Source organism: Mus musculus, chromosome 10 (genome assembly GCF_000001635.26).
Source record: "Mus musculus strain C57BL/6J chromosome 10, GRCm38.p6 C57BL/6J".
NCBI classification, from domain to species: domain Eukaryota; kingdom Metazoa; phylum Chordata; class Mammalia; order Rodentia; family Muridae; genus Mus; species Mus musculus.
This window is the reverse complement of record NC_000076.6, coordinates 84,052,285-84,070,555: the sequence shown is the minus strand read 5'-3', so window position 1 is coordinate 84,070,555 and position 18,271 is coordinate 84,052,285. Positions and strand designations below refer to the sequence as shown.

Below are 18,271 nucleotides of genomic sequence, written 5' to 3'. Positions count from 1 at the left end.
GGGAGCCTGACATCCTTGGTTCCTGGCCACTTTCCCCTTTTTAATCCTTGAGGGGTAACAAGGAAGAGAGAGAGGTCTCCTGTGGTTGAATCTTCTCCCCTTCTCTGAACTACAGGAGTTGACAAACCTCAGCTGGAAGGTGTGTCCGGAGGACCTGGGCATCATGGTGCACACATTGTTCACAGCTCTGTAGCCTGGAAGAACAGCGAGTTACAGGCTGAGGTAAGCCTGCTGTGAGTGTTTGTTCTTTTCCATTTCCAGACATACTTCCAAACCCATGTTTATACCTCGCTTTACATAATGGTATTGATTCCTGGGAAATGCCAGCCTAAGACTCCTCTTTGGGCTCAGAGGAGGCCAGAGAGCCATGGTGTCTAAGCAGGAAATCAACCAAGAGGCTACCCGTGCATGCTTATAGGAACAGCCCGCATTCGCCCTTCACAGAATTTTGTGCTGTTCCCATCTGAGACTGCCAGCTTCAGAGGTTAAATCTCGAAGACTAAAGGAAAGCAGGGGCTGGAAGAATTTTGGAGGGAGTCCAGAACTGTCTGGGCAAGCCAACCCAAATAATTCAAGCCAGCAAAAATGTGCTTAGACCTGAGCTGGCTGTCTAGACGGCTATGATTGCGCACAGGTAGCTGTATGACCTTGCACTTCATTTGGCCCGTGTTAAACTCGCTCAGAGGCACGTGTCAATGAATGACTTGGTTTGGGTTCTCCAGAAATAGATGGGGATTGAAGAGTTTCTGTGAAGCCAGTTACCTTGAGATCCTAGGGTCTGCTGGCAGGGGAATGGGCAGTGTGAGACACAGACGAGGAGAAGGGGTATGTTGTTCAGTCAGTTACCACCACAGGTAACTAGAACTTTATCCTGGCATGAGGCTGTGGTTTGAATGTGAAGGTTTCCTGTAGACCCGTGCATGTGTTTAAACACTTGATTTCTAGCTAGTAGCACTATGGGGGAAAGGTGTGGCATCTTTAGTTAGGTAGGGTCTCACTGGAGGAAGAAAGCCATTGCAGGCTGGGCCTTGAGGTTTTATAGCTGGGTCCCATTTTTTGCTTGTCCTTTGTTTTCTGACAGTGGCTGCAATGTGACTAGAATCCTCCAGCTGCCGCCACCATGCCTTCTCACCATGATGCACTGTATCCCCCTCACTATAAGCCACATAGCCCCTTCCTTCTGCAAGTTGCTGCGTGTCCAGTATTTTGTAACAAGAAACCAACCAAGGCAATGACCACCCCAGAATCATATCTTACAAGAGTGAGTGGAAGCTAAGGTTCTAATCTAACTATTTTTTTTTCTATTATGGGTGAAGGGCAGATTCAGAAGTCAGGCTTGCCCATCAAGCTTTCATCCTCTTTGTCAGGGAACCTCAGGTATGCACATTACAGAGCCTTCAAAATGTAGAGCAGAAAGTCCAAGATACATGGACCCGGTAGTGTCTATGAATGCAGCCATGAAGTGAAAATACCAACTTCTCTAAGTCTATGTCTTGACCATTCACACTCAAGCCTAGATTGTTGGCTGGCAGCCCTCAAGACATGGAGACAGAAACCTTGCCAAATAATGTCTCCTGTTAAGAGTCTTTTTAAAATAATTCCCACGTGTGTTGACTGCTTACGGTGTTCACATCACTGAAACTATCTCTTACCATCCTCACAACACTAGAATAGAGAAATGACTAATATTATCACTCCTATTGCATGGATGAATTACTGAAGCTCAGTGTCCAGGAGCTTGCCCAAGATTACACAGTGAATGAGTAGAAAGCAAGACTTAGACTCAGACTATCTGACTCCAGAGTTCATACCTTCCACTGGTGTCCCCACACAGCCTGTGGCAAAGGTCCTTTGGTTAAGATGTTGGCTTTGCCATCAAAACTGTGTGTTACTGATCAGGCCCAATGCTCCTTATGATGAGAAGTAGTTTGTCTAGCTACCTCTGGCTAATTCCGGGCTAATCTCCTTGAGGAAGATGGAAGGGGAGAGGCTTGTGAAGAGCCATGGCCAGGCTCCCGGGCTGACCCTTATGTCAGACTCAGAACTTAGGATCAGGATCCTCATGTCCAGATGAAAACCCAGCTAAGCCCAGATAAGTGGCTTTCCCATGATCCACCTCCAGTTGTGAGATGGGTTGAGTTGGTAGAATATAGGCTATCTGGTTGTTGTCTGTCAAAATTTAGACCCAAAGTCCCTCTTTCTGGTGCTGCCCCACTGCCCCCTGGGAGTGGAATGGTCGTGTTATTCACACATGTTCTACCAAAGCACTTGCAGTATTTCATGGCATGTCATTGTTTTGTAAGTATGTTCTCTCCCACCCGAACCAACCATTGGCCTCTGTAACTATAAACAGAAAATGTGTTTAACAAATGCACCCAGATAATCAACTAATGAATGAAGATGATTTAGCATCAATCTCTTCTTAGGGGGGCTTCGGACTCAGAGAAGTCTAGATCCATCAATTCTAAGCTATGTCTTGACACCTATGTAGCCTAGAGTCCCAGGACAGGCCCTATCAACCAGGAGGGCTTCTGGGAATATCCTGGGGCTCCCACCCTCCCATTTCCTATATTAATCAGCTCTTGCTCCTCTTTGACACATGGCAAACCTTACCTTGCTTTGTCCTGTTCCTTTAAGTCCCAGCAGTGTGACTAAAGCTCCCCCAAGCAGTCTACTCCTGCTATAGAGCAGTGGCCAGTTGGAGTTGAATGCACTGCCTTTGCCTGGGAACTGATGTTTTAACAAGGAACTGCCAAACATCCAATGCCTTAGCTCATCATGATAATAAATATAATAACTAATAATTACTTAGTTGCTACTATATGCCAGACACTATTTTCAGAGTTTTACAAGGTTAAGCCTCACACTAATTCTATGATGTAAGTTATTATACTAGACTCACAAACTTTCATCTGATATCTTCCCACTGGCCTTTCTCTGGTGCCTGAAATCTCAGAATGGGCTGATCCCTGTCAACAAACCCCCGGGAGAGTGCCTGGCTGATGCCTGGCTTTCTCACAAGTATTGTGGTCCAGGAAACATCGGAGAGACTCAGGAGTTATGCAGGGCAGGGAAGGTGACCTATCAATGTGCCCTCAGACCAGCTATTGTTGTGGGCCCTGGAGCTCAGTCTCATGGGAATACTGTGAAGTGAACCAGAGACATGGTTCAGGGTTTCTTACACCGCAGTGAGGGAAGTGGACATTCCTATTAGCTAATTCCTCATTATCATGGCAAAATTCATGGCAAAGCCAACTTAAGTAAGGGAGTATTTGTTTTGGCTTTTAGTTTGGGGTATATCAATCATGGCAAGGCACTCTGGCAGCTGTGAGCATGAGGCAGCTGGCCACAATGTGTCAGCAGTTAGGAGGCCAAGAGACAAAGATGCTAGTGCTTGCCTCCCTCTGCTCTTTTTATGCAGCCAAAACTCTAGTTGGTGGAATGGTTCCGTCCATATCTAGGGTGGGTCTTCCCACCTTAAATAACCCTGCCTAGATACTTCTCCACAGATATGTCCAAAGGTTCATCTCCAAGGTGATCCTGGATTCTGTCAATCACAGCATTCCTAAGGAAACTGTCACCTGTTGTGAAATGAACTGTTTCTAGAGAGCGCCGACTCCTTACGGTTCCATCAGGCAGTGGTCTGGGCAGGCTGACTGTGGAGAAACACCACAGGTAAAGAGATACAAGTGCTGCCACATGGGCTGGCTCCCAGTCCAGCCAGTGGGGTTCCAGGCTCCCGGCCTAGGGAGTGGGGTTCCAGGCTCCCAGTCCAGGGAGTGGGGTTCCAGAAGGATGGATAAGTAACAGTGGCATCTACTTCAATGTGTCACCAACTACTTGCCACTAAGTGAGTTGGCACTGGGGATGGAGGGCTAAGTGCTGGGGGTGTTGCTGCTTTGGGGTGACTGCAGGGACTTCTTGCAATCCTTCAATTTCTCATGCGTGCGGGACAATGCGGGTTTAGCCCGCCCAGCGTATCTGACTTATCCCACAGCTAGAAGAAACAGCTTCGGGAGACTCTTCAGGTTTCCTGTTGCTCAACCTCCTTGATGATTCGACCCATCATTCCTTAAATCTTCTATCACAGACTGCCAGGAGCTTGGCAGCAGCCACCAGGAAAGCCAAAAACACTGAGAGGGCACAGACTTCATTAGTCCTTTTGTCTTCTCACTGGTGAATTCTCCATGACTCTAACCCTGATAATACAAACCCAACAGAACTATGTGAAGAACGTGCCTGGACTGATGTGTCCTGACTTCCATGTTGAAACTCAGCCAATGCAAACCTTGCCCCCTTTCTTCCCAATTTCTGCCATAAACATTTTTTTTTTGAAAGCACATAGCTCCGGGTCCCAAGATCACATGAGCGTACTGCTCTTCCATGAGGGCTGCTTGTGTTGTTTTTTTATATAACATGCAAAATCAGAAAAGAGCAAAGCTCTATGAACTACATGAATGGGGACAGCCAGAGGACCTAGGACAGGAAGTACTTCAATATAATTCTCTCTGGAAAAATCTGACCCTTGCCTCTTCTTCTTCCTCTTTTTTCCTCCTTCTCCCCCTCCTCCTCCCCCCTTTCTCCTCCTCCTTCTCCATCCCCTTCCTAACCCTCCTCCCTCTCTTCCTCCTCTCCCTCCTCTTCCCCCTCTTCCTCCCTGCCCCCTCCCTTCTTCCTCTTTTTCCTCCTCCTCCCCTCCTCTTCCCCTCTTCCTCTCCCTTCTCCTTCCCCCTTTCCTCCTTTCTTTTTCCCTTCTTTCTTTGGTTTCCAAGTATTATGGGACATTGAAGGTGAAAGATCTAATATCCTTTGAATTCCAAGACCATGGCTCAGAGAGAATTGGGAAGTGACTCAAAAGAAGTCCAAGAACATGGCCTGTGGCTTTGAGAAAACAGAAATAAGCTTGGGGTGATCGTGACAATGTCCAGGGCAGGAAGACAATGTTTCCTTTACCTGGGCACTGTTACCTACACCTGACCCCTTTGATGGCTGGGGCAAGTGATCTTAGCAAAGGGACTCAGAACTCCACCCTGGGGACAGGACTGAGGAAAGTGGACTGCAGATTATAGATGTCGCACTGGGATAATAGAATGAAAGGGAAGCCACACCTCAGCAGCAGCACTTGTACCAGAGTTAAGGTTTTGGATTATCACATCAGACAAGGAGCTAGAACAAGATAAGGCTTTCCCCTCAGCAAAAGTAACAGGAAGAACATGGAAGGAAGAAACTGTAAATGCGAGCTACGACGAGGGATGACCTGGTGACTACAGTAATTATGAGTAATTATGGATCTGTGTGAACTACATATGTGTAAATGTGTGTATGCATCCCATTACTTTTTTTTTTTTCTTTCCTCCTGTTTCTAGTCATTTACTGTGTACTATAAAATGTGGTCACTATGTGGCATCTGACATATTGGTGTTAAGTTATTGGATCTTAAAGGGGGTGTGGTGCCAGGGAGCAGTGACACCCTGAGGACAGAGGACTGACACCTGTGCTCTGTCTAGGAGAGGGCTAGGCTGATCTTGTTTGAGAGCCACATTGTGACAAACACAAGCAAGATTGTTTTCCTGTGTCTTTATTTAGAAATTAAACATGGGAAATAAATATGTACCCTGTTGGGGCTGGAAAGATGGCTCAGTGACTAAGAGGGCTCTTTCAGAGAACCGCAATTCAATTTCCAGGGCTTACATGAGGCATCTGACAATGCCTCCAAACTCCACATCCAGCAGATTGGCGCCCTCTTTTGGCCTCCAGGGGTACCTGTAAACATGTGTGTCACAGACACACACACACACACACACACACACACACACACACACACACACACACGCTATTTTTTTAGTTTTAATTATAAGAAGAAAGGATATGCCGAAATTAATAAAGGATATTAACCTGGAACACTTGACTATCCACTCAACAGTGCTCTAAACATTCACAGGCTCCTGTCTCCTTCCCTCTTCAACAGCCTAGCTCCACTTCAGAGCTGGACCAAAGCGGAACCTGTTCAAGATTTCAGAGGCAGAAGTCAAGACAAGCCCATCCCTCTCAGCAGGTCACCATCACAATTACATGCAGTGCTGAACAAATATCCCCGATGAATTAGAGTTTGCTCTTCCTTGCTATTTGTCTGGTCTTTTTCTTGAGTGCTAACCTGGTGAACAGCCAGAATTTCATCCATGGACTTAGAGACCAGTAGCTACCTGAGTAATCACCTTTCTGTAGATCCCTGGATGACCTAGTATCCCTCCCTATTGTTGTCCATCACAAAGACTCAATGAATAAATGAATGTCCTTGTTTTAGAAGGGCTGGGTAGTAACTCCTTATTCCTATTTCCACTCACTTCCCATTCCTTCCGATTCCTACTTTCTTCCATGTTTGTGGAATAGCTAATCCCCATGATTTCCTTCCAGCTCTACTCCCCTGATTGTCCCCTCCTGACTAATACAACCCACAATGTGGATAAAATTACAAAATCATTATGATAGATTCAGTCACCTGTGGCTTTGAGAAAACAGGAGCAGGCTCCTGGGTCTGCAGAGTAAGGCCAAAGGTGTCAGCCGTGGGAATGTAGAACACAGCAGCCTTCCCTGGGGGCTGAAAGAGGAGGCAGAAAGAAGCAGAATCCTTCCGGGCCTTAAAATCTGATTCTCTTAAACATTGTTCTCACTAAAGATTCCAGTATTTATCCTTCTGCTTTGGATCTTCTAGCATTCTGAAGGACACCAATCATGTCCAGCACGTGCAAAGCAGAGACGATGACCAGCCATCCAAAAACCCAAAATAAAGTCATAGGTGGACCATGAACTTGGTCCCTTCTGAATGGCCACAAGTGACCTGTGACCCTTCTTGCTTCCAGCCTTGGCAAAGGCACTTATATTTCTGGTTAGGTCTGGTTGGCAGATATACAACCTCAAAGCTATGTGATTCGCCTTCCCTGCTGGCTACCTTTTCTTTCTCTACTGGAAAACTAGCTGGCCTGTTTTGCAGCATGCTCTGCCATTGTCAAAGGACATGAACTCCACACCAAAGGTACAGAAGCCAACTTGTAAAGGCAAAGCCTGGATAGGTTTCCAAGCCTTCCCAGACTGAACATATATACTATGTTTTAAAGTTGTAAATGTTCTCTGAACATGACATCAAGGATATAGGTTTCTAAGCCTGCTTTTATCGTAAGGATAAAAAAAAAACGGCAATAGAAATTTTGTGTTTAGCTAGAAAAAGTCTTGAACATACAGCTTTTCTCCCTACACTCACTTTTCTCCTTCACTCAGCCTGAAAATAGATCCCTACCCTATAGTCTGTCTCTGCCATTGTTCCTGCCTCCTGGTGTCACATGTGCGTGTTTTTGAAAACCACAGCTCAAGAAATGGGTTTTTGTCCACTTGGTGGGCTGGAGGGCAGACAGAAGCTGCTATACTTGAGATTAGCTGCGATTTCTCTAAGGGAAGAGAATAAATAGAATGAGTACTTAGCACAGAGCAGACCTCTTATATTAGCTCACATGATTTGTGCTGGGTAGTCCAATAAGGACCAACTACATGAAGGAGTGGCTGAGAACCTAGCAATGGCTCAGGCCAAATCTGTAGACACTGGAGAAGGTGGCTTCCCAAAGAGAAATTAGGATGCTCTCTTCTGATCCCGAGGTCTCCATAAAGCATTTGTCTACATCTAGAACAAAAGATAAGGAAGCCCAAGGTCCCAAGGGGACCTCATCTCAGGGGCCTGTGCGTCTTTCCTCTGCTTCCTCAGCATCGGTATTAGTTATATGTCTCATCGCTATAACAAAAATACTTGACTAGTTGGGCACGGTGGCGCACGCCTTTAATCCCAGCACTCGGGAGGCAGAGGCAGGCAGATTTCTGAGTTTGACAAGAGTCTTAATGTAGGAAAGAAGGGTTTGTTCTGGGTTACAGTTCCTGGGACACAGTCCATCCTGTCAGGGAGACACAGCAACAAGAACAGGAGGTGGCTGCTTGGTCACATTGTGTCCAGTCAAAAAGCAAAGACTGCTTGCATTCAGCTTCTTTCTCCCACGGTATGGTACCACCCACATTTAGGGTAGTCCCCTTACTTGCATTAACCTAATCTAGAAAACCTCTAGTATACCTAGGCCCAGAGATTTGTTTCCATGGCGACTCTAAATTCTATCAAGTTGATGCCAAGATTAACTACCCAGAATCCTTAATTTGTATGGGGTCATCCATATTCAGAGGCTTTTCCTAACTTCCAAAAGCCCAGCTATTCACAATCCAACATGCACGGTGCTAAGGAAGCCAAAGGATGTCGGGGTAAATTTTTCCAGACAGCTCTCTGGATCTAGATTCCAGCTAGAAGGCGCCTGAAAAGTAATATTATCTAAGCAGAAAAAAATCATCGTTAGGAGGTTTCCCTAGGCTGTTTAATTTCTCTGCTGACAACAACTGTTCAAATCTTATACCAAATCCCTTCTCTCCAGCCAAATGTATCCTTTGGCCCAAATCTGTATGTAGTTTCTCTGATGCAGAATAGCTTCCACAGCCAAGCCAATGAGTCAGTTTTTAAAGTCTTTTAAAATCCAAAGAGATGTGCTTCCAGAAGCCTCCAACAACACTCCAAGGATGTGCGCATGAGTCTAAATACTCAGGTAAGCATACTAGAGGGGATATACATAGAGATACAATCTATGTATTTGTCCTGTCCCCTTTTTAGCTCAGACATACGAGGGAGAAGGAGGGTCCTATAGCGATGGTTCTCCAGTCCCTCCCCAAGGGCATCAACAAAGTTCTCATTCACTTAGGAAAGATAACAAACTTGCATAAACACCATGCTGCGAAGGTAATATGTGGACAGAGAGACAAGCTTCAGGCTCAGTCTTGTTGCTGGTGGTTGCCATCATCATCATCATCATCATTTTGCTTGTGTATGTGTGATATATACATGTGTTCATGGGTGTGTGGACACATGCGTATGGATGTGCATAAGTGCATATGTGTGGAGTTCAGAAATTAATATCACTGTCTCCCTCTATCTTTCCTCACTACTTACTGAAGCAAGGTCTCCTATCTACCAATTCTGCTAGACTATCTAGCAGTTTGTCCCTGAGATTTCTCTGTCCTGACCTCCCCCCAGTATTGGGATATAGGTAGGCTTCCATGCTCACCCAACGTTTATGTAAGAGCTGGGGATTTTAACGCTATTCATTGCATGTGTGTCCCAAAGTGCTTTGCCCACTGCAATGTCAGTTTTATAAATCACTAGCTGAGGGATTTGAGCCACCAGTCATCCAGCCTCCCAGACTCCCGTCCTCTTCTGCTTGTGGCGGTAAGCAGACCTCATTGCACACCTACAGCACAGAGCTAGCTGTAAGCAAACTCAGCTGAGGACAGCTGATGTGACAATGTGTATTGTCTCAGTGACATGTGTGCCCCATTGGGACTGGGGGACCCTGCCATGCTAGAGAGAGTCAGAATAAATCTGAAAACATCCAGCCAGCCTGGCTGGCTGTCACTCTGCTTCTCCCTGCAGTGTCTTGTGCTTGTGCCAGGGAGGTCACATTGAAACCATGAGTCCGACGAACAGAGGCCATGCATAGAGATAACGCCACCAGCCCCAGCCATGAGGCAAGGCTTAGAGGAAGACAAAAGAGTCCCAGTTGTTCATTTCTCGTCAGCTTTGCTCTGAAGGCTCCGTCCCCATCTGTCCCTGCCATGAAGACACTTGTTCACACCCAGCCTGCTTCCTGCCTGGATCCCTGCCACCTAGTGCTGTCTGACTTCCTGCCCCCTTCCTGTCTGCTGACTCTCCAACAGTGCCAAAGAGGCAGGGACAGCTCCTTTCAACTCCGTGCCTAACAGGCTAAATTCTGTAGCCCCAGCCTTTTTGTGGAGGGAGTGGGGGGTCTCCTCCAGAATTGTCTTCCAATTGAAACTTACTTCCCCAGACCTTACAACTTGTTTTCTTTCTTCCTAACATTTCCTGCTGAAAGCCAATGCCCAAAGCCACTGCTTCACCTCCCTGATTTTTTTCCCCTTGTCGTTTAACATAAATCAGTGTGCTCTGGTTCTCAAAACTAAAAGCCACATATAATTAAAACCCCAGCACAGAAAAAAATGATTTTGAGGTTTGGCACCAAGTCCTGGGGGATTAAAACAGAAGGATGCACTCGCCCTGCACACCCCTGCAGGGGATTGCTGCCATTCAGAAATGCACCTCAGGACTGAATGGTCTGATCTCTGCTCAAAAGCCATGCAGAAGTCTTGCCTCACCCTACAACACACACACACACACACGCACACGCACACGCACACGCGCACACGCACACACACACACACACAAATACACATACACACATAAACACACACACACACACACACACACACACACACAGAGCTTTCCCTTTTCTGAACCTGGACCCAAATTCCTTTCTTTCTGACCATCTGGTCTCCTCATTTTAACTTGGCCAAGCACAGCTAGGCAGGTCCCCCTCCCACTGTGAGGGTACAAAGGAAGAAAAGAGGACCCAAAATGGGCCTGACCTAGCCCCAGACTTCAATTCTATGCTACTTAATGTGCAATAAACCATCAAAGTGATGGATTCAGGGATATGTGCCCCCAAGCCACACTTGTTCAAAACTAAAGGCAGAGAAGAAAGAATTGAGAATAAATAGTCCTGAAGCTTTGGGGGAAAGTGACTGAAAATTGTTTCCCACTGTTCCCCGCAGTCATGGCTGGCAGCACTTGCTCTAGTCTTCCTCTAACAGACGGGCACTGATTAGAAGCTCAGCAAACCCAGTCACCTCTTCCCCTGGATGAAGCCCTTTTAGCCTTGATATCTGGTGCCTTCTCTCCCCTGTGTTGGAATAGAGACAGAGTTAGAACTTACTCAGCCTGTCATTGACCTCTAGGAGCATGCACAAGGTCTTTGACAATGTTTGAATGTCCCACAGCTTTAAACAGGAGACAGCAGATGAAGTCCCAAAAGTCATCGAATGCCTGATAGTAAAAGGCAAATGTTAACCAAGAGTATCCCCAGCAGAGTAGGGTATGACAGCAGCCAACAAAAGGGCATCTAGGTAAGGGGTGCAGGGTCCCAAGGGAGGTGACCACGGTTTCTGTAGGATTGTCCCTGCTAAAGTAGTAGTTCACCCGTTAGCTATAATGGGCTGAGGGCTGAGTTTAAGACACCTGGAGGCATAGCCTGAGGAAGGCAAGAGACTCAGAATAATCCAGAAAAGAAGGTGAGAAATTGCTGGTTGGACTGTAAGCTGGGTCATCTACTCTGGAAGTCAGTCTGGTGGTTCCTCAGAAAATTGGACACAGTGTTACCTGAGAACCCAGCTATACCACTCCTAGAATATACCCAAAAGATGATCCAACATATAACAAGGACACATGCTCCACTATGTTCATAGCAGCCTTGTTTAAAATAGCCAGAAGCTGGAAAGAACCCAGATGTCCCTCAGTAGAGGAATGGATACAGAAAATGTGGTACATTTACACAATGGAGTACTATTCAGATATTAAAAACAATGACTTCATGAAATTCTTAGGCAAATGTATGGAACTAGACTCCTGAGTGAGGTAACCCAGTCACAAGAGAACATACATGGCATGCACTCACTGGTACGTGGATATTAGCCCAAAAGCACAGAAACCAAAATACAATTCACAGACCACATGAAGCTTAAGAAGGAAGGCTAAAGTGTGGGTGATTCAGTCTTCCTTAGAAGGGGAAACAACATACTCAAGGGAAGAAATACGCAGACAAAGTGTGAAGCAGAAACTGAAGGAAGGGCTATCCAGAGACTGACCCACTTGGGGATCCATCCCATAGATAGTCACCAAACCCAGACAGATTGTGGATGCTAAGAAATTCATGCTGACAGGAGCCTGATATGGCTGTCTCCTGAGAGGCTCTGCCAGAGCCTGACAGGTACAGAGGCAGATGCTCACAGCCAACCATGTGACTGAGCATGAGTCCCCAATGGAGGAGTTGGAGAAAGGACTGAAGAAGCTGAAGGGGTTTGCAACCTAATAGGAAGAACAGCAATATCAACCAACTACATCCCCCGGAGCTTCCAGGAACTTAAACACCAACCAAAGAATACACATGGAGGGACCCATGGCTCCAGCCGTATATGTAGCAGAGGATGGCCTTGTTGGGTATCAATGGGAAAAGAGGGCCTTAGTTCTGTGAAGACTCAATGCTCCAGTGTAGGGGGATGCCAGGGTAGGGAGGTGGGAGTGGGTGGTTGGGTGGGGATACACCCTCATAGACTCCGAAGGAGGAGGGGGAATGGGATAGGGGATTTCTGGGGGGAAAACAGGGAAAGGGGATAACATTTGAAATGTAAGTAAAGACAATATCCAATAAAGTTTTTTTTTTTTTTTTTTTTTTTTTAAAGAAATGAGGTTAGAGGGTGTCTTAGTCAGGGTTTCTATTCCTGCACAAACATCATGACCAAGAAACAAGTTGGGGAGGAAAGGATTTATTCGGCTTACACTTCCATACTGCTGTTCATCACCAAAGGAAGTCAGGACTGGAACTCAAGCAGGTCAGAAAGCAGGAGCTGATGCAGAGGCCATGGAGGGATGTTCTTTACTGGCTTGCTTCCCCTGGCTTGCTCAGCCTGCTCTCTTGTAGAACTAAGATTACCAGCCCAGAGAAGATCCCACCCACAAGGGGCCTTTCCCCCTTGATCACTAATTGAGAAAATGCCTTACAGCTGGATCTCATGGAGGCATTTCCTCAACTGAAGCTCCTTTCTCTGTGATAACTCCAGCTTTGTCAAGTTGATACAAAATTAGCCAGTACAGAGGGGGAGAAGAAACCAGACCCTCGGTGTCTTGGAGGATGCTCCAATGGCCTTGGCTTTTATTCTGCATGGGAGAAATAACACAGTTTTAAGCAACGTAGATTAGAATTGCCTTATATTTTGAAGGGTTGATCTGGCAGAGAGAGTGTGCTATTCCCTCACATCCATTTCTTTCCTCTTCCTTATAATAGAAACCCCACACTTTCGGCTGGACACATGGCATAAGTCATGAAACTAAGTTTAGCCAACGGTATGTGCTCCAAAAAGTTCACTGCAGCTTTTGATATTTTTCTTCTTTGTTTTTGCCCTTCCTCTTCAACCTGGAATGCAGACATGATGTCTGGATCTTTACCTGTTCTAGTTCATTATGAAAACAAGGGTCATCCCCCACCCCCACCCCCCTGTATGGGATGGTAAGAAGTTTGGACCAGAGTCCTTGGGAGTAGAGCCATCCCAGCCCATTAAGGCTCTCTCTAGGCAGTTATCTCTGTTTCTGGTGGTTAAGTGGAATCCTAATTGGTATAATCTTCCTGGCTACAATTTAAAGAATAAACTGTAGGGCCAGCAAAGGTAAAAACAGGGTTAATCTCTAATTTTCAACTAAGAACACTAAAGGTTGAAACAGTTAAATGAAGCACATTAGGATTGTGGCATATCTATATTTAAACCCTGCCTCTTAGACATTTTGAATGTATGATTTCTTAGCCTGGCTGCCTGACTTGGCCCTGGAAGGAGCAGTGATGCCAGGACCACATGCCACCAATGACTGTGGGTGCCTGAAATGGACTCTGGAAAGATAGCGTGGCCTGCGCGCAGAGTTGCCGTCATCCACCTGTCGGAACACCCTTCTTTTCCCTTCGCTATACACACCTGCCCCTCACCCCCAACCCCATTGCCGGGCACAGCAGAAAATGCCTGCTCTTCTGCCTGGAGTGGACAGTGGGCATCGTGAACCTTTGAAGGAAACTGCTTCATTAGGGAGGAGGGAAGACTGGAAGAAACTTTAAATCCATGAATGAACCTTCCAAGTTGCTGGCTTTGTGTCAAAGGGCAGAATGTGCAGAGCAGCCTAGAGGCCTGAGAGACCTCAGGCAAGGAGGTGGGCGGAGCCTGCTCCAGGTGCCCTGTGAATGAGAAGATGCTCAGGCTACCTTCCCCTTTCCTCTTTGCTTTTCCTTCCAAAACAAAAGTACAGAGCACAAGTCTTGGTTAATCACGTAGTTCTCAGACTATTTTTCCTTGGGGGTGACTCAGCGTTTTTATGGCCCTGGCAGGAAGCTCAGCCACTGTGTAGACAGTTTCTTTGGGTGAATGATGGTATGTATGCATGTGTGTGGCATGTGTGTGTTGTGTTTTTGTGGTGTACGTGTATGCTGTGTGCGTGGTGCGTGTTGTGTGTGCACATAATGCACACACAGTGTGCATATGGTCTGTATGTATGCGATGTGTGTGTGTGTATGATGTGGGGAAGTTATACACATGGTGTATATGCATATGTGGATGTGTGATGTGGTGTATGTCGGAGGTATGTATAGTGTGTGTGTGTGTGTGTGTGTGTGTGTGTGTGTGTGCGTGTGCGTGTTGTCTGAGGTGCCGGTGTTTATGGTGGGGGAGGTGCTCTGCCTGCCATCCCTTTGGTCTCTCTTGCTTGTTCCATGTTGTTTATTTGAGCTCGGGCTTTGGAATGTCAAGCAGCAGTCTGTGTTCCATGTTTCCTTTCTGGTAGCAGATTCTCTTCCTGATTATGCTTTGCTCTGGCTAATATGAAAATGAATTGGCTTCCTCTGACAACAATAAGTGTAATAATAACAGGAAATGGCCCGGAATCACCTAATAATAAAAATAGAGCGGGAAGGGAAGCAACCAGACCCAGGGACATTGTGTTGACAGACTTCCCACTCCACCTCACCCTTCAGCCCATCTGCCTGACTCAGAAAACTGTGTTCGTTGTTGGTGAGGCTACTGGGAGCCTGAAAATATCCAGTATTTTTTCTTCTTCTTTTATTAGGGACTCTGAAGACTCTAAGTATCAAAACTGGGGGGGGGGGGGAGGTTTCTTTTCAAAGAGCAACTATATTCTGCCCGATAGCATTGTTTGATCAGGAGTGTTGCTTGAGCTGAGCTAACACACACTCATTGCACTGGCTCGGGAACAATCCTCTGACCTAGTGACCTATTTGATTTGTCCCTGGAACTTGTGTCCCTTCTCACTCCCCACCTCAGGACTTCACAGTTGAGGTGGCAGCACAGAAGCCTCTCTAGTTTTTAGCTCTTACAGGGTCTTCCCCGGGCCTCTGGCCTCAGTCTATTCTGTTCCCTGGCTGCTAGGCTGCGATGCTTCTCCTCGCCACAGTCCCTGGTAGACACTGGTGTCAGTTTAGAACATGGATACCTTTGACTTTGCAAAGCTGAGAACCACAACCTTCACTTTGCCCCAAGGGGTTACATTCCACAGAAAGGAAAGGAGGGTATTTCTTTCCCAGAGCCCCTTCTCCCCATCTGCACAAACATGGGAAGTCTGTGGCCTCATTTCCATGGCACACAGACCCTCAAGCCGGTCCACACACAGCCCCCATTGCTAATAATGAAAAGTCAGAAGCAGAGAGATCCAACTTAGTGTGGGGAATTGTCAAACCACCAGGGACTCATGCCAGCGTGAGTGGGTGAAATCTAGCTACTAGAATTAGTCAGGCATGGATGCACATAAAGACCTTAATTTTTACCTCTCTCTCTCTCTCTCTCTCTCTCTCTCTCTCTCTCTCTCTCCCTCTGTGTGTGTGTGTGTGTGTGTGTGTGTGTGTGTGTACATGCCTTTGTGTTTAATGGGAGACAGGAACACGGGGTCTAAGTCAGAGTTCAAAGTGAGCTAGTGTGAGCATGCCTTGTTGGCCTATTTATCCAGTAGTCTTGGCACACTCAATGAGCATGTTTGATTAATGACAACCGCCCACAGGGTCACACACAGTACTAAAACGAAGCCCAAAAGGGGTCATCCCTGAATGTAAAAGGCTTGTTATTAGGTGAGCCATCTGCTCCTGTCTCTGTGGCCAATTAGGTCATCACAGACTCAGTCAGCAAGTATGGTTAGAGGAGAGGTGCACCTGAGAGGAGACATTAACACCTTCACCAGTGACTATAAGTCAGGGCTGCCTTGCTTGTCTGAGACCATCTGAGCTGACGCTCTTCCCCTCTCCTTTCCCCCCATTGCCGCCTCTAGGTTTCCAACCAGGGATCATTCTCTTATTGGAATGAGACATTGCCATGATGGCTGTCCAAACAACCTGGCACCTGTGGTCAAAGACAACTTCAGGGCAAAGGTAATGTGATCTGGGTAAAGTCTTATGCCAAAACTTGTGTGCATATGTGTGTGCATTCATACATGCATGTATACACACACACATGTTTTTGCCTGTGTATGTATGTCTGTGTGCATGTCTGCATATATGTGCATGTGGGGGGTATGCATATGTGTGTGTGTTCCCTTCCTAAGGTAATATACACATGTGTATCTGTTTATATCTATCTATATATGTATGTGTATGCATATATGTGTGTACATGTGCAGAGTGTGTATATGCATATGTGTGTGTATGTGTGCTTGTGTAAATGTATGTGTGTGCATGTGTGCATGCACATTTGTGTGTGTTTTCTTCCTAAGAGAAAAACACACATGTGTATGTTTGTATCTGTGTCTGTATGTATGTACATGTGTATATGCATGTGTGTGCATGTGTGGATGTGCATGTGTGTGTGTTTTCCTCCTATGAGAAAAACACGTATGTGTATCTGTTTGTATCAGTATCTGTATGTATGTGCATGTGTGTGTATATATGTATGTGCATGGGGTGTGTGTGCATGTGTGTATGTTTCCTTTCAAAGGTAACACACATATGTATGCCTGTGTATGTATGCGTGTGCATGTGTGTATATGTGTGTATGCATGTGGGATGTATGCATATGTGTGTGTGTGTTTTCCTTACTAAGGTAATACACATATGTGGTAGAGATTGGTTATTCAGATAACAAAGGGAGAATGAAGATGCATTGTAGGGTAACAATCCTGTAAGTTTAGAGAGAGTTTCCTCTGAACTCTCATTGTATGTTCATAGAGATTGCACTATCCTGACATCGGAACCCTTGCTTGCTTTACCGCTATCCAGTCACTCTGCCCCCTGAGATTCTCCACATACTCAGGCAGCATCCCACCTCCTGTCTCCTGATACCCTGTCTCGTGGAATGTTTTCCACATGGGGCTTCCATGAGCTAGCATTGTCTCTTGAATCCAGGCATTGTTCAAGTGCAATGACCTTGGAGCACCTGTGGACAGAAAGGTATTTATTTGGTCTCAATTTTCAACTCTATGAGATCTAGAATAACTCCAGGGACAGGGCTCTGGGCTCTCTGTCTCTGCCTCCCTCTGAGGGTTTTACGAATCTCTGCTCCTGACTATAGCTCTCTGCTTCCTGTCTGCCGTGGTGGAATGATCAGCCGCATCATATTTCCATTGCCACAAATCAAGTGATCCAGCCACTGAGCCTCCCCACCATGCTGGACTGTGTTCCCCTAAACTGTGACCTAAAACAAATTCTTCCCCCCTAAACTCTTTTTATCACCAGCTCTAGAAAAGTAATTAATGTATCAGCAGACTGTTTAAGAAGACTATGTCACAGAGACTTGTGGGTAAGACGACTCCGTGGCCTGTGATGTGACCTGTGGAGGGGAAGACTTGGAATAAGATAGAAACAGGTTCTGTTCCAAAGAGAGAACGAGACGGAACATCCGGAAATTCACAAAGGTGGCGATATAACAGAGCTGAAAAGCACAGACAGACAGGTGGGGTGCCAAGAAGAAGTCAGCCGAGCCAAATTCAGCTTGAGCTGTAGGGCTTCCTGGCAGAGAGAGAGAAAAGCAGTGTTTCATCTAAGGGAACCAAGTACCCCCAGTGACAAGAGTCTGTCAGGGCTACCCTCGAGGTAGCCCACAACCCTCATAAGCCTCAAATCCTGTTGCTAATCATGGTGAAACAGATGGGTCAGTGGGGGAGAGGAAGCCCATGCTGTCACCCAGTACAGCGAAGAGCTCGATGGTCCCATCTTGAGAGGGAACCTGCTGTCTACAGCCTAGCTGCTCTGAGGACCTGAGAAGGTAAAGTGAGATTTTAACCATAACCTGACACAGTCTGAGGATGAAACAGCTCTGGGAAACAACTAGGAGGTGAGGACCAGGTACTGACACACCAATATGTTGGTGACGGGGGTCCTTGGGTCAAGTCGTAAAGTGCACAGGGAAAGATGATCTTGCCCCAAATGGCCATGGATAGGTCCCCTCTACTAAAAGTAACTTTGGAGCTTGCTCTGCCTAAGCCTGAGTCACCATGGAGATGAAGGTTAGAACCACCCATCTACAGTCCACTGCCATAGAGCATAAGAACCCGGAAGTGCTCATGGAACACCTGACAGCTCCAGACGCCTTC

The 18,271-nt window shown here is 46.4% G+C and overlaps 1 long non-coding RNA gene across 1 annotated transcript in view; it reads left to right on the top strand.

Moving 5' to 3' along the window:
• The window catches only part of Gm34184 (predicted gene, 34184), a 64,138-nt gene that overhangs the window by 30,142 nt on the left and 15,725 nt on the right, over positions 1-18,271 (top strand). Inside the window, exons 2-3 of the long non-coding RNA NR_152790.1 lie at positions 116-222; positions 16,016-16,115. This is a non-coding gene — a long non-coding RNA (predicted gene, 34184). The remainder of the gene's footprint in view (positions 1-115; positions 223-16,015; positions 16,116-18,271) is intronic.